General features: G+C 51.8%; 1 protein-coding gene across 2 annotated transcripts in view; it reads right to left on the bottom strand.

Annotated features, from left to right (window-relative positions):
* Window positions 1–12,253, bottom strand: part of TMEM177 (transmembrane protein 177) — a 50,508-nt gene that overhangs the window by 26,834 nt on the left and 11,421 nt on the right. The window contains exon 1 of one of the 2 annotated variants that reach the window (XR_004027381.1): window positions 4,866–4,984. The exons of the other annotated variant lie outside the window; for it this stretch is intronic. The gene's annotated coding sequence lies outside the window, so the exon portion shown is untranslated. Of the gene's footprint in view, window positions 1–4,865; window positions 4,985–12,253 lie in introns of those variants that run through there. 2 annotated transcript variants of the gene reach the window in all.

The following is a 12,253-nucleotide window of genomic DNA, read 5'->3' as shown; positions in this document are numbered from 1 at the left end:
ATTCAATGGATCAGCTGAGAAACTAGATCGGTAATCTGACTCAACCAGTTCTGCTATCCCACCCAGGAACAGAAGACAGCAAGAAAAGCTCACTTTGATCCTCTCTGATTCCATCTCTAATCTGATCAATCAGCACTCCCCACTTCCCAAACCTTCCTATCTGCCAAATTATCTTTAAAAACTCTGATTTTAGTAATAATAGAGACGGACTTGAGAAATAATAAAACTCCCAGTCTCCCACCCAGCTGGCTCTGCGTGAATCACTCTTCCTCCATTGCAATTCTCCTGTCTTGATAAATCGGCTCTGTCTAGGCAGCTAGCAAGGTGAACCCATTGGGCGGTTACACTGGGATTCACTGGAACCCCTCTGTGGCCTTGTCACTGCGCGACACTGGACTTTCTGAAAGGACAGGTAAGGAGAGCTCTATTCAGCTCTCCGCACCCCACCCCCAACCGGGCTCCCCTGACCCCCTAGGGAAATAAGGGCCAGGCTCCCTCTGCTCTCAATCCCCTCAACCCACCCGCGGTTTTGCCACCTCCCAGGGCCTCAGTTAGGAGGCAGGACCCGGAACCCACTTTTCACCTTTTTCCCTTCACCCAGCCCCAGGAACCTTAGCCTGGGCTCAACTTCCTCTCTTTTGCTCCTGTTGTTTTCTCCTAGATCTTTTGTCCAAGCCCAAGTCACTTTCTGTTCCCCTACGGCTCTAGGAAGGCTTGGAAAACAAAAGCCAGGAAGCAACTGCTTTTTTCTGCTTTCTGCTCTCATACCTCTTCCCTGGGGCAAAGGACACAGCAGCATAAATAGGGAGAAAAAAGGAATAAAGGGAAAAGGAGGTTGGAGGGATGGGGGAGGAATAACCTGCTGTTTCAGAACTACCAGGTCACCACACATTCCTGCCCTCCTGCCTCCACCTCTGTCCTTGGCTCTCCTGCCCCAGGATCAGTCAGGCCTGTGGCGAGTCAGAGAAGAGAAGGCTGTGAGCCTTTTAGGGGCAGCATCCTCCCTGTGATCCCGGTCGCCAGCACAGGCCTGGCCTGAGGGAATTGCAAATGCTTGCAAGTAAAGATCTCAAAACAGCCAGAAAAAGGAAGGTTACCTATTCACGAAAGAGGCCGAGACAGCTGCAGAGAAAAACAAAGACATGTGGATCTCCTAGGACAGAAATCCACAGGAAAAACTGCCTTTAGTGAAGTGAGCACTTGCCTAGGAGCCAGGAGACCTAGAAAATGGTGTTTCCATTTTACCATAGGCCAGGTCTTGTCATTGAATCTGGGAAGCAGAAGTAAAGAGAAAAGATCATGGCCTTTGCAGTTGATGCTGCCTTTTGAAACATGGCCCGATGGTGGGTGCAACTGTGGGTAAGTTCTTAACCCTTAACCTTTCCACAAGTTTCATTTTTCTCATCTGCAAAGCAGAGAATCTCCCCATTGCAGTGTTGTGAGGATTAAAGGAGACTAGATATCAGAAGACCTAACATAGTACCTGCCTGGCGTATGGAGATGAGGCATTCTCTCCATGTGGACAAGCTCGAGTTGACCATTGCTTTAAATGTCCCGGAAAGCCAAGGACAATGCCATGGGAACTCTGAGGCTCCCAACAAGAGTAAACTGAAAGAAACAATGATACTGGCCTCACCTTGAAAGTCACTGGCCTGCAGATTCCCATGGCGCCCAGCTTCCTGCTTGTTCCCTCCCACGATCCATGCCCCAAGTACACCCACCTCCTGTTCCCATTCCTGTTTCCTGTTCCTTCTTTCTTTCTGTTTCCTTTTAATTGCATTTATTTTATGCTGAATTTATTCCAGAGCCGTACGTTTTTGTTTCTTTGGTTTCTTCTGCGATAACTTTTTCTTCTGGGCAACCTCCTCTTCTGGTTTAGGAACAATTTGTTCCTTTTCAGTAAGGATGATCTCGATGTGGCAGGGAGAGCTCATGTGTGGGTTAATCAACCATGAGCTCTGTAAGTCTGGAGGGGCATTTTAGGTGCTTTATTCACCTGGATGTGCTCAATGACCAAAGAATCTACATCTAAACCCTTAAGTTCAGCATTGCTCTCTGCATTTTTACGCTAGTGCAACAAAAACTCAGCACTCTTTCTGGACCACTGACCTTGTGTCCAGCCTCACTTCTTGGCCTGGGCACTACAACTCCCCCATTGTAACATCGGAACGGCCCTGATATGGTCTGGCTCTGTGTCCCCATCCAAATCTCATCTGGAATTGTAATCTGAATTGTAATCCCCACGTGTTAGGGGAGTGAACTCGTGGTGAGACAGCCAGGTGGGAGGGGGTCCCTGGAAAAACTCCAACTGGCTTGCACCCTGGGTTGGAGCCTTGGGAAGTTCACTCCATTTGCAGTGGGGAGGAGCCTGGCCCCTGCTCTTCCTTTGTGGAACCTGGGATTCCAGCTGCGGGTGGGAAGCACTCTAGCAGGGACTCTAGCCTAGCAAGACAGTGGAACCCTGTCTTACTCACCATTCAAATTGTCTGCGAGCCTGAATTTTCGTAGCTGTGGGACAAAGAGCCCTGTCTTTAGCTGAACTAAGGAAAAGTCCTGCAACAGTGGGAGGGGATTGGATCATGGGGGCGGTTCCCCCATGCTGTGCTTGTGATAGTGAGTGAATTCTCACGAGATCTGATGGTTTTTTAAGGGGCTCTTCCCCCTTCGCTTGGCACTTCTCCTTCCTGCCATCTTGTGAATAAGTCCTTGCTTCCCCTTCGCCTTCTGCCATGAACATAAGTTTCCTGAGGCTTCCCCAGCCATGCTGAACTGTGTGAGTCAAACCTCTTTCCTTTATAAATTTCCGAGTCTGGGGCAGTTCTTTATGGCAGCGTGAAAACGAACTAATACAGGTACACACTGTCTCTGTAAAGTGACATCATTCAGACACTTCGTGGCTTTTTGTATATGCACACCTTTGATGACCTGGGCAGTTTCACAAGTGTCCTTTTTTTTTGTTTTGAGACAGAGTTGCACTCTGTCACCGAGGCTGGAGTGCAGTGGCACCGTGTTGGCTCACTGCAACCTTCATCTCCTGGGTTCAAGCAATTCTCCTGCCTCAGCCTCCCAAGTAGCTGGGATTACAGGTGCCCACCACCACGCCTGGCTAATTTTTATGTTTTTAGTAGAGACGGGGTTTCACCATGTTGGGCGGGCTGGCCTCGAACTCCTGAACTCAGGTGATCCACCCACCTTGGCCTCCCAAAGTGCTGGGATTACAGGCGTGAGCCACCACGCCCGGCCTCACGAATGTTCTTAGAGTGAACACAAAGATGGAAACATCTTGGTTTGCAAGATTTAGTAGGGTTTTCTGGGCCAAATGAATAGCGAACCATTTTCACAGATCACCTCAAGCCACTTAGGAGAAGACCCTCATCTGCTGTTTCACTTCCATCCTAGGTTCCTCTTCACCCTGAAGTTTGGTCATTAGAACCAGTGAGCCAATAACTTGCTTCCTTACCTCCTGTTGTTCAGCCAGAATGTCTTGGCACCTGTGTGCAACCTGCTGGGGCTCAGAAAATTATACCTCAAAGTATGGTGCTTCAGTGTGCTGAGCACTTTTAAATGAAAGGAAGTTGGAAGGCCTTAGAAGCGGTCTCAGAACCAAAGACTTCCTAGCCTTCTCTTGTTTCTTCCCCCACCTGTGCAGAGAGGGCATCTCTCTGAAGTTCCCTCCAGAAGGAACACTTTGACCCCCTTCCTAGGAATCTCATCAAATAACCGGAAAGATTAGCCACGGGAGAAGAGAAAAGAATAAAAGTTGCTACCACACCCAGGCAGACTTTTCATCTGTTCTTCTGAGGGCTGCTCCAAGAGATTACTGGGGAGACTTTGCCTGCATAATAAGGCAACCTTTGTTCACCGTGAAGTTCCGCCCCTCACCTTCCTGCAAGTTGGCTTCGCCTCCCCTGGAGCTCAGAGGAACTTCATCCCAGGCTATTGTCTGTTTTTTAGGCTCATTCATTTCCCCTAAAAATAATTTATTATGCCTCAAAATTGCCTATGTTCCCCCACCTCCCTCTCCCCTATGAAGAGGGTGCTATTTAAGCTCCAGCCATCTGGCCCTTCTTTGAGCCTCATATTTTGTATGGCTCCTGTGCATACTTGCACATTCATATATTTGCATGCCTTTAATCTGTCTAGTATCGGTTCATTTCAGTGAACCTTCAGAGGGTGGAGGGGAAGCCCTCAGTGAGGTTGCTGTGAAGAGGACGGAGACAGAAAGCAAGGAATCCAGGGTAAGAGAGACAGAGGAAGCTGAGGGAGCCATGACAGCACAGACAGAGGGGAGGGGTGAGGAATCAAGCAGTTTTCTGGGAAGGGGGGCCTGCAGTGCTTTAGGCAGAGGGAACAACATGTGCAAATATCTGGAGGTAAGAAAGAATAGCCTGGACTTCGTTTTTTTTTTTTTTTTTTTTTTTTTTTTTTTCAGATAGAGTCTCTCTGTTGCCCAGGCTGGAGTGCAGTGGCTCCATCTCAGCTCAGTGTGACCTCCACCTCCTAGGTTTAAGCGATTCTCTCGCCTCAGCCTCCTGAGCAGGTACACACCACCACGCCTGGGTAATTTTTATATTTTTAGTAGAGATGGGGTTTCACTCTGTTGCCTGGGCTGATCTCAAATTCCTAGGCTCAAGTGACCCACAAGCCTTGGCCTCCCAAAGTGCTGGGATTACAGGCATGAGCCACAGCACCTAACCAAATAGCCTGTACTTCTACAGAGCTGGATCCCTAAAGCAGGCACATGTGGAGACAGGAAGTGGAGGCAGACCCTGACCCCACAGTCCTGTTTAGGAGTTTGGTTCCGTGTCTTGTTGTGGTTCAATTCAAGGCAAGTTGAGTGTGACCGGCACCTCTGGGAACTGTACCTTTGGATATCCTGAGGAAGCCAAGGTGTGCTGGAACTGTCAGCACCAGCCTGCAGCTGGTCAGCCAGGTCTGTGTCTGGCCATGTGAGAATTTCTCCAGGGCAGGGTGCTTCCCTCAGAGATGGGAGTAGCTGGAGAGACAATCGATTTCAACAGCAGAGTGAAGCTAGAACAAAAGCTTCCAGACAAAGGCAGGGAAAACCCCTGTCCATGCTTCACAAGACCCTATACAATCTTGCCCCTTCCCCCACCTCCCTAACATCCTTTCCACTTCTCCTCACCACCTCTCTGCTCCAACTTCAAATGTGCCAGGCCCACTTCTGCCTCAGGGCCTCTGCCCTTGTCTCCCCTCTGCCTGGAATGCTCCTTCCCGGGATTTCCACTTGGTTCACTTCCTCTTTGCTCCATTGTCACCTTCTCAGTGGAGGCTGTCCTTGGCCACACTGTTGAGAAATGCATCTGCCCCCTATACCCAGCCCTTTCCATCCCTTGTCCCACTGCTGCCCTGCTTATCATCCTGGATGCTCTATAATGACTTATTCCTTGCTTATTGGCTGTGCCTCTCACTAGAATATAAGAGCAGGCATTTTTATCCATCGTGATTTCTCTAGGGCCTAGAACAGAGCCTGGCACATAGCAGATGTTCAATAAATGTGTGCTAATAAATGAAGGATTGGTGGTAGAGATGTGGCAGGTTTGTGTGAAGCACTGCCCCCACACCGTGGTCACCATGAGGTCCGTGACAAATGATAATACCAGCAATAGACCTTCTCCCCAGGTCTAGTCCTACTGGGGTTTACAGTACCCTCAATAATGACCTCAACAGCTGCCACCCAGCTACACTCTTCCTTGGTTCTAGTTTAATCCCTGAGGATTGAGCTCTGCCCTCATGCTTTTGAACGGCTGGGATTTCTGAACACTGTCCCCATTCAGGCTGCCTATACCTCACTCATGCATTAATTCACGCATGGCTCCTGGGCCAGGCCCTGTAGGATGGTCTGCAGCCACAGAGATGAGGTGGTCACAGCCCCTTGTGCCTCTCCCTGGTCTGGCTCACCCCTGAGGTCTGAGCTTGCCCACAGACTCAGGGCAGCTGCATATCTTTTGTTGGGTAAATCAAACAGTCCTAGGTTTCAGGCCAGGCTGGGCCATGCTCACAGTGGGCCCCTGCAGAGCCAGTCCACTTCTTTTGCTGCTGAGGCTTCCCAAGGCCACACAGCTGGATGGGGGCAATGCCAGGACTCAAAGCAAGATGCACGGTCAAGGCCACTGCCATTTTTGCTACACACCACATAAACTCTGAAAATCCACTCTCAAAAGAGGATCAACTGTGTACAATTTACTACCCCAGGGTGCTGTGAAGTTCAAAAAAATAAGATATATGAGAGTATTTATAAACTGATAAATATGTCTTACAAATCTGGACTTTTCCCCAGAGCCTTGCGCTGTGACTTGTACACAGCAGGTGCTCACAAAATGCTTTTGGATTGGATTCTCAGCCCGCAGGCCTCCCTGCATGGCGCTTCCTCCCTGCCTCTCTGCCCTTGCTCCATCTCCCATACCCCCCACCCACTCATCAGTCACTGAGCACTCCAGCAGACCAGGTGCCCAGCCAGGTGCCCAGGATGCAAGAAGGAAGGCCAGGCCCTGCCTGCGAGACATTCACAGCCCAGTTGGGAGAGACAGACAAGGAACCAGACAAAATGCAGTGTGAAAAGTGCATGGCAGAGTGTGCCAGGCTGCCATGGGAACAGAGGGGAGGGCTTGTAACCACAAGAATGAAAACAGCTCCTTACATCTGTGCATTGCTTTCTGCTTTTCAAAGGGCTGGGTGTGAAAGGTGGGGGAGGGATAGAGAATGAAGACATGGCGTTTTCCCAGTCCCATTTGTCCACATTCCGGGGCTGTCACCTTCGTTGAGCTTATGCTCTTTCAATGGAAAAAAAGGAAGGACACAAAGAGACTCTTTCCTACCCAGAAATGAAGCATTTTTAGCAGCTCTGTGTTGCACAATCATTGCCTGATGTTTGTTTTTCAGAAGGGCTTTGCCGTATCCGCTGACACTGAGCTGTAAAGACCCAAGCATTAAAAATTTGCAGTGCTGCCTCCCAGGAGCAGAATTCTCACCTCTGCTTAATGAGCCACTCCACACGTCCTTCTAGCTTAGTGCCCAAATGACATGAATTGTCCAAATAGAGTGAGTGAGCCCTTGTGGTGGTTTGGCTCCTAAGTGTGGCACAGGAGCAGGCTGGGGTAGGTGATGCTGTGGTAACAACCCCCAAATCTGGGCCTTAAAAGTACAGAGGCTTATTTCTTGTCCTGCCACAGGCCCATGATGCAGTGGGCTCTGCTCTCCGCCATCCTCACCGGGGGCCCAAGGTCTGGGGTCCCATCAGGGGCATGTAAGACAGAGAAGGGCACCTTGGCTCTCCAATGCTTTCGTGGGCAAGTGACCCTGCGCATATCAAATCCACCGGCCAGAGCAGTCATGCGGCCACACCTACCTTCAAAGGGGCCAGGAGGAGGATGGGGACAGTGCCCGGCCAACAGCACTGTTGCACGCACAGGGTCCAGGGCGGCGTCCGCTCCTGCACTAAACTCCAGCCCTGCTGTCTCTGAGGGGCCCTAAGGCCCTACTAAGAGCTGACCCACTCTCCCCGCACCTCTGCTTCAGATATGCCGAGAATCTGGTGGGGCAGTGAGTTAACATCACCCTTATTTAGGCTGGACTTCCAAATGCTGCCTGAGGGGTGTGTGTGTGTGTGTGTGGGTGTGAGGTGAGGTGAGTGGTGTGTGTGGAGGTATGGTGTGTATGTGTGTGTATGGTATACTGCACAGGTGTAGTATGTTGCACTTGTGGTATGTGTGATGTGTATATGTGTTGGTGTTGTGTGTGCATGGTATGTTGTGTGTGGTGTGTTGTGTGGCATGTTGCGTGTGTGTGGTATGTGTGATGTGTGTGGCATGTGGTGTGTGTATGTGGTATGTGTGTGTGTGTGGCATGTGTGTGGTATGTGTGTGGTTATGTGGATGTGTGTGGTATGTGGTTTGTGTATGTGGTGTGTGTGTGTGGTATGTTGCATGTGTGTGATGTGTGGGGTATGTGTGATATGTGTGGTATGTGTAATGTGTATGCGGTATGTGGTGTATGTGGTATGTGTTTGTGGTATGTTGCGTGTGTGGTGTGTTTGTGTGTTGTGTGTGGCATATGTGTGATGTGTGTGGTGTGTGTGTTGTCTGTGTGGGGTATGTTGTGTTTCTGCCGTGTTTGTGTTGTGCGTACAGTATGTTGCATGTGTGGTGTTTGTGTTTTATGTGTGTATGCCATGTTGCATGTGTGTGGTATGTTTGTGTTGTTGTTGTGTGTGGTATGTGTGACGTGTATGTGATATATGTTGTGCATATGTGGTTATGTGGTGTGTGTATGCAGTATGTGTTTGTGTGCTGTGTGTGTGGTATGTTGTGTGTGGTGTTTGTGTATGGTATGTGTGATGTGTGTGGTATGTGTGATGTGTATGTGGTGTTGTGTGTCATGTGTGTGTGTGGCTTGTGTGATGTGTGTGGCATGTGCGATGTGTATGTGATGTGTGGTGTATGTGGTATGTCTGTGTGTTGTATGTGTTTGTGGCATGTGATGTGTGTGGTATGTGGTATGTTTGTGTGTGATATGTGTGATGTGTATGTGTGTCTTCTGTGACTCCAGCTGGTGGGCAGCGGTCATGTAGGTGGGTCACGTGGCACCCGCAGGAGCCCTTTGCTTCAGGTGTGGCTGAGGCCTTTTCCTTCAGAAGGGGTTGCATGGGCTTGAGAGGCTCTGCCCTCAGGTATTCAGAGAACGTTAGCCTCAGTGTTGGCTTCCCTAAAAGTAGTGAATCTTGACCTCTAGGGCACACACAGGTCAGCTCAGAGAGAAGCTTGTGCAGACAGCAGCCTCTGGGTCTTGCCTGTGGACAGTCTGAGTGGCTCCCAGGCCAGCCTGAGATTGCATTTAACAAGGGCCAGGTAGTGCAGACGCTCCTTCTCCAAAACCTGACCCAACTTCACTCTGCATCTTCCTCTCCTCGGAGGAAGTTTTAGGAGAGACCGATCTTTAGCAGTAAGGCCTCTGGCCAGCTCTGTCATATGAGGACAGAACAGTGACTGCATGACTGAGATGCCCATTCAGGGCTCCTGGGTGCCCTCTGTGCTACTGCGTCAAACCCACTCCCCAAAAGCACCCTACTACAGGGCGGGGCACCCCAGGGTCTCCAGGGGGCTTTGCTGTGCCACAAAAAGGTTCTGCTGTGGCCCCTACCTTCTCACTGCGGCCACGGCCTTGACCTGTGACCCCCTACCTCCTCACTGCGGCCACGGCCTTGACCTGTGACCCCGTACATCCTCACTGCAGCCACGGCCTTGACCTGTGACCCCCTACCTCCTCACTGCGGCCACGGCCTTGACCTGTGACCCCGTACATCCTCACTGCAGCCACGGCCTTGACCTGTGACCCCTACCTCCCACTGCGCCACGGCCTTGACCTGTGACCCCGTACATCCTCACTGCAGCCACGGCCTTGACCTGTGACCCCGTACATCCTCACTGCAGCCACGGCCTTGACCTGTGACCCCGTACATCCTCACTGCAGCCACGGCCTTGACCTGTGACCTGACCCCTACCTCCTCACTGCGGCCACGGCCTTGACTTGTGACCCCCTACCTCCCACCACCTGCTGGACCCCTACCTCCACACTGCGGCCACGGCCTTGACCTGTGACCCCCTACCTCCTCACTGCAGCCATGGCCTTGACCTGTGACCCCCTACCTCCTCACTGTGGACACAACCTGGACAGGGAAACAGCACCGTCTTTACGTGCGGATGCCACAGGTCCCCATGCCGGCCCCACCGCCTGCAGCTTTGTGTAGTGGACCTCACCTCTCTGAGCCACTGCTTTCCACATGGACCTGGGGACAAATCCCTGCCTTTTTTTTTTTTTTTTTTGAGACAATCTCGCTTTGTCACCCAGGCTGGAGTGCAGTGGCGTGATCTCAGCTCACTGCAACCTCTGCCTCCTGGGTTCAAGCGATTCTCCCACCTCAGCCTTCAGAGTAGCTGGGATTACAGGTGCCACCACCACACCCGGCTAATTTTTGTACTTTTAGTAGAAACGGGGTTTCACCGTGTTGGCCAGGCTGGTCTCAAACTCTTGACCTCAAGTGATCCACCTGCCTTGGCCTCCCAAAGTACTGGGATTACAGGCGTGAGCCACCACGCCCAGCCTACCTGCCTTTCTCTAAAGGATTCATGGTGGCTGAATGAGAAGGTGAGGAAACAGCCTGAGGCACTGTGTGGGAGCTGGGATGTTGTTCCCTGAAAGAAGTTCCAGCGTGGAGCTGGGCAGAACAGGCCAAAGGGAAGCTTCACCTCAGGTGAGGCACCAAAAGCCAACTCTGCCACCTCTGCGGAGGGCCAATCCAGCGCCGACCTCGTCAGGGGTTGGTGGGAGCTGCTGCTCGCCTGGGGACGTGGCCTGGGCTATACCTCACGGCTCCCTCCTCGGGCCACAGGCCTTCACGCTGGGTGGACCTCTCTAGCTGTGTCCAGGCTTTCTTCCTCCTGCCCTTTGCTGGGCTATCAGTTTGGCCTTCCCCAGGTTAATGCAACCTCTGAATAATTCAGCAAATCTCCCCTTGCTCAACTGAAGATCTTAGGAGGCAGAACAAAATCGATTCATATGGATGCAAGCATTTTCCCAGCAGCTGCCACCAGCTCAGGCACAGATGGCTTCTGACACCCATTTGGCTGACAGGGAGAGCCTTAGGGCCGCATTCAAAATGGCTCCAACAGGAGTTGTTAGGAAGTAGAGGAAGTGAAGGGTTTCCAGGCTTAGGAGAGGGAGGCACTGACGGGCCAGGATGGGAAGCTGTGGCCCAGCTCCCAAGTGGTCTTTGCACCTGTGACATCGGTTGTGCTTCCTCTGCAGGGGTGGAGTCCAGACTGCGAGGCTGGGCCATCTGCAGGGACCAGCACAGGACAATCAGGTGTCAGGACGTGGGCACGTGGCTCCGGACCTGGGGATCGGTGGCTGAGGGCAGCCTCCAGCTGCTGCCACAGCAATGTCACCAGGTGATGGGGACCTTTCAGAGGAGCCTAATCCAGAGGGGACAAGACTGGGGTCTGCAGGCCTTGCCACAGCAGCCTCTCCCATGTGGCCCCCAGAGAAGTGTGTGCTGAGCTGACCTTGACAGGGAAGGACCTCTGGGGCCTCCCCACACGCCACACTCCCTTCCCTTCTCTCACACGGGCCATGTGTCCAGCAAACACTTCCTGAACAGCGACATGGTCCAGTACTGGGAAGAAGAGGTTGATGTGGCCCACTGCTGCCCCTTACAGAGGTCCCAGCTGGCAGGGGCATCAGCAACATCAATAAAACCATACTGGGGGTTTGAGAATGTTGTGTAGGGCAGTGCTGCCAACCCTGACTCACCTCACAGCCACCTGAGACATCTCCAAAAGTATCACCCTGGGCCAGCTCTAATTCAGTCACTGCTTGACAACTGCACCTTGGGCAATGACTGGTGAATGGAAACTATGCTCCGTTTCTTTAGGCTTTAACTCTGTGCCAGGCACTGTCCAAGGTGCTTTACAAATATTCACTCAAACCAACCCCAGGGGCTGGGCACTGTCATTATTCCCATTTACATATGAGGGAAGCTGAGGCACGGAGAAGCTCAGGAACGTGCCGTGCCCAGAGCAGTGAGTTGCAGAGCCGGGATCTTAGCCCGGGGGGTCTGGCTCTGAGGCCAGAGGCTGCCTGGAGAGGCACCCACAGATTTGCCTCCCAGCAAGGGCACCTCAGTGGACTCCAGGCTTCCAGGACTCTGATTACAGATCCTTCCTGCCTCAGCAAATCAACAAAGACACGCATGCTTCAGGCCTGCAGAGCTGCTCACAGCTGTGGAACCAGAAGGGCCTTCCCAATCTGCTGTGCTTAACTCTGAAGTGGACCAGCTCAGGGACCTGGGAAAGTGAGGGTGTCCCTGCTGTTGGAGAAAAGGGCTAGGACTTTGGTCTTTCGCACATAGATAAAATTAGAGAAAATTCAACACTGACGTTGATTTCAGGTCTTGGAAAACTGAGCCAGTGAGCTGAAAGTGTCCACCTGATGGGGCTGGGTAAAAGCAAGCATAATTCTAGACAGGCTGTGAGCTGTCCATGCTTAACTAGCCAGCCAGCGTCAAGGTGTTAGACTGTGGCAGGTCTCATTTGATGATGACAATGGTCTATAAACACGCAGGGTGTGATGATAGAGCAGTGACACTGCTGTCCATGTGGCATGTGGACGCCGGCTCCCTCCCTCTCTCCACGTGGGCTCTGCTCCTCAGTTTGCTCCTCAGGCCCAGGCCCCAGCT

The sequence above is a fragment of the Nomascus leucogenys genome, chromosome 20, assembly GCF_006542625.1.
Source record: "Nomascus leucogenys isolate Asia chromosome 20, Asia_NLE_v1, whole genome shotgun sequence".
In the NCBI taxonomy this organism is placed as follows: Eukaryota; Metazoa; Chordata; class Mammalia; order Primates; family Hylobatidae; genus Nomascus; species Nomascus leucogenys.
Note: the sequence above shows the minus strand (reverse complement) of the source record. Positions and strands in the feature narration are given on the sequence as shown.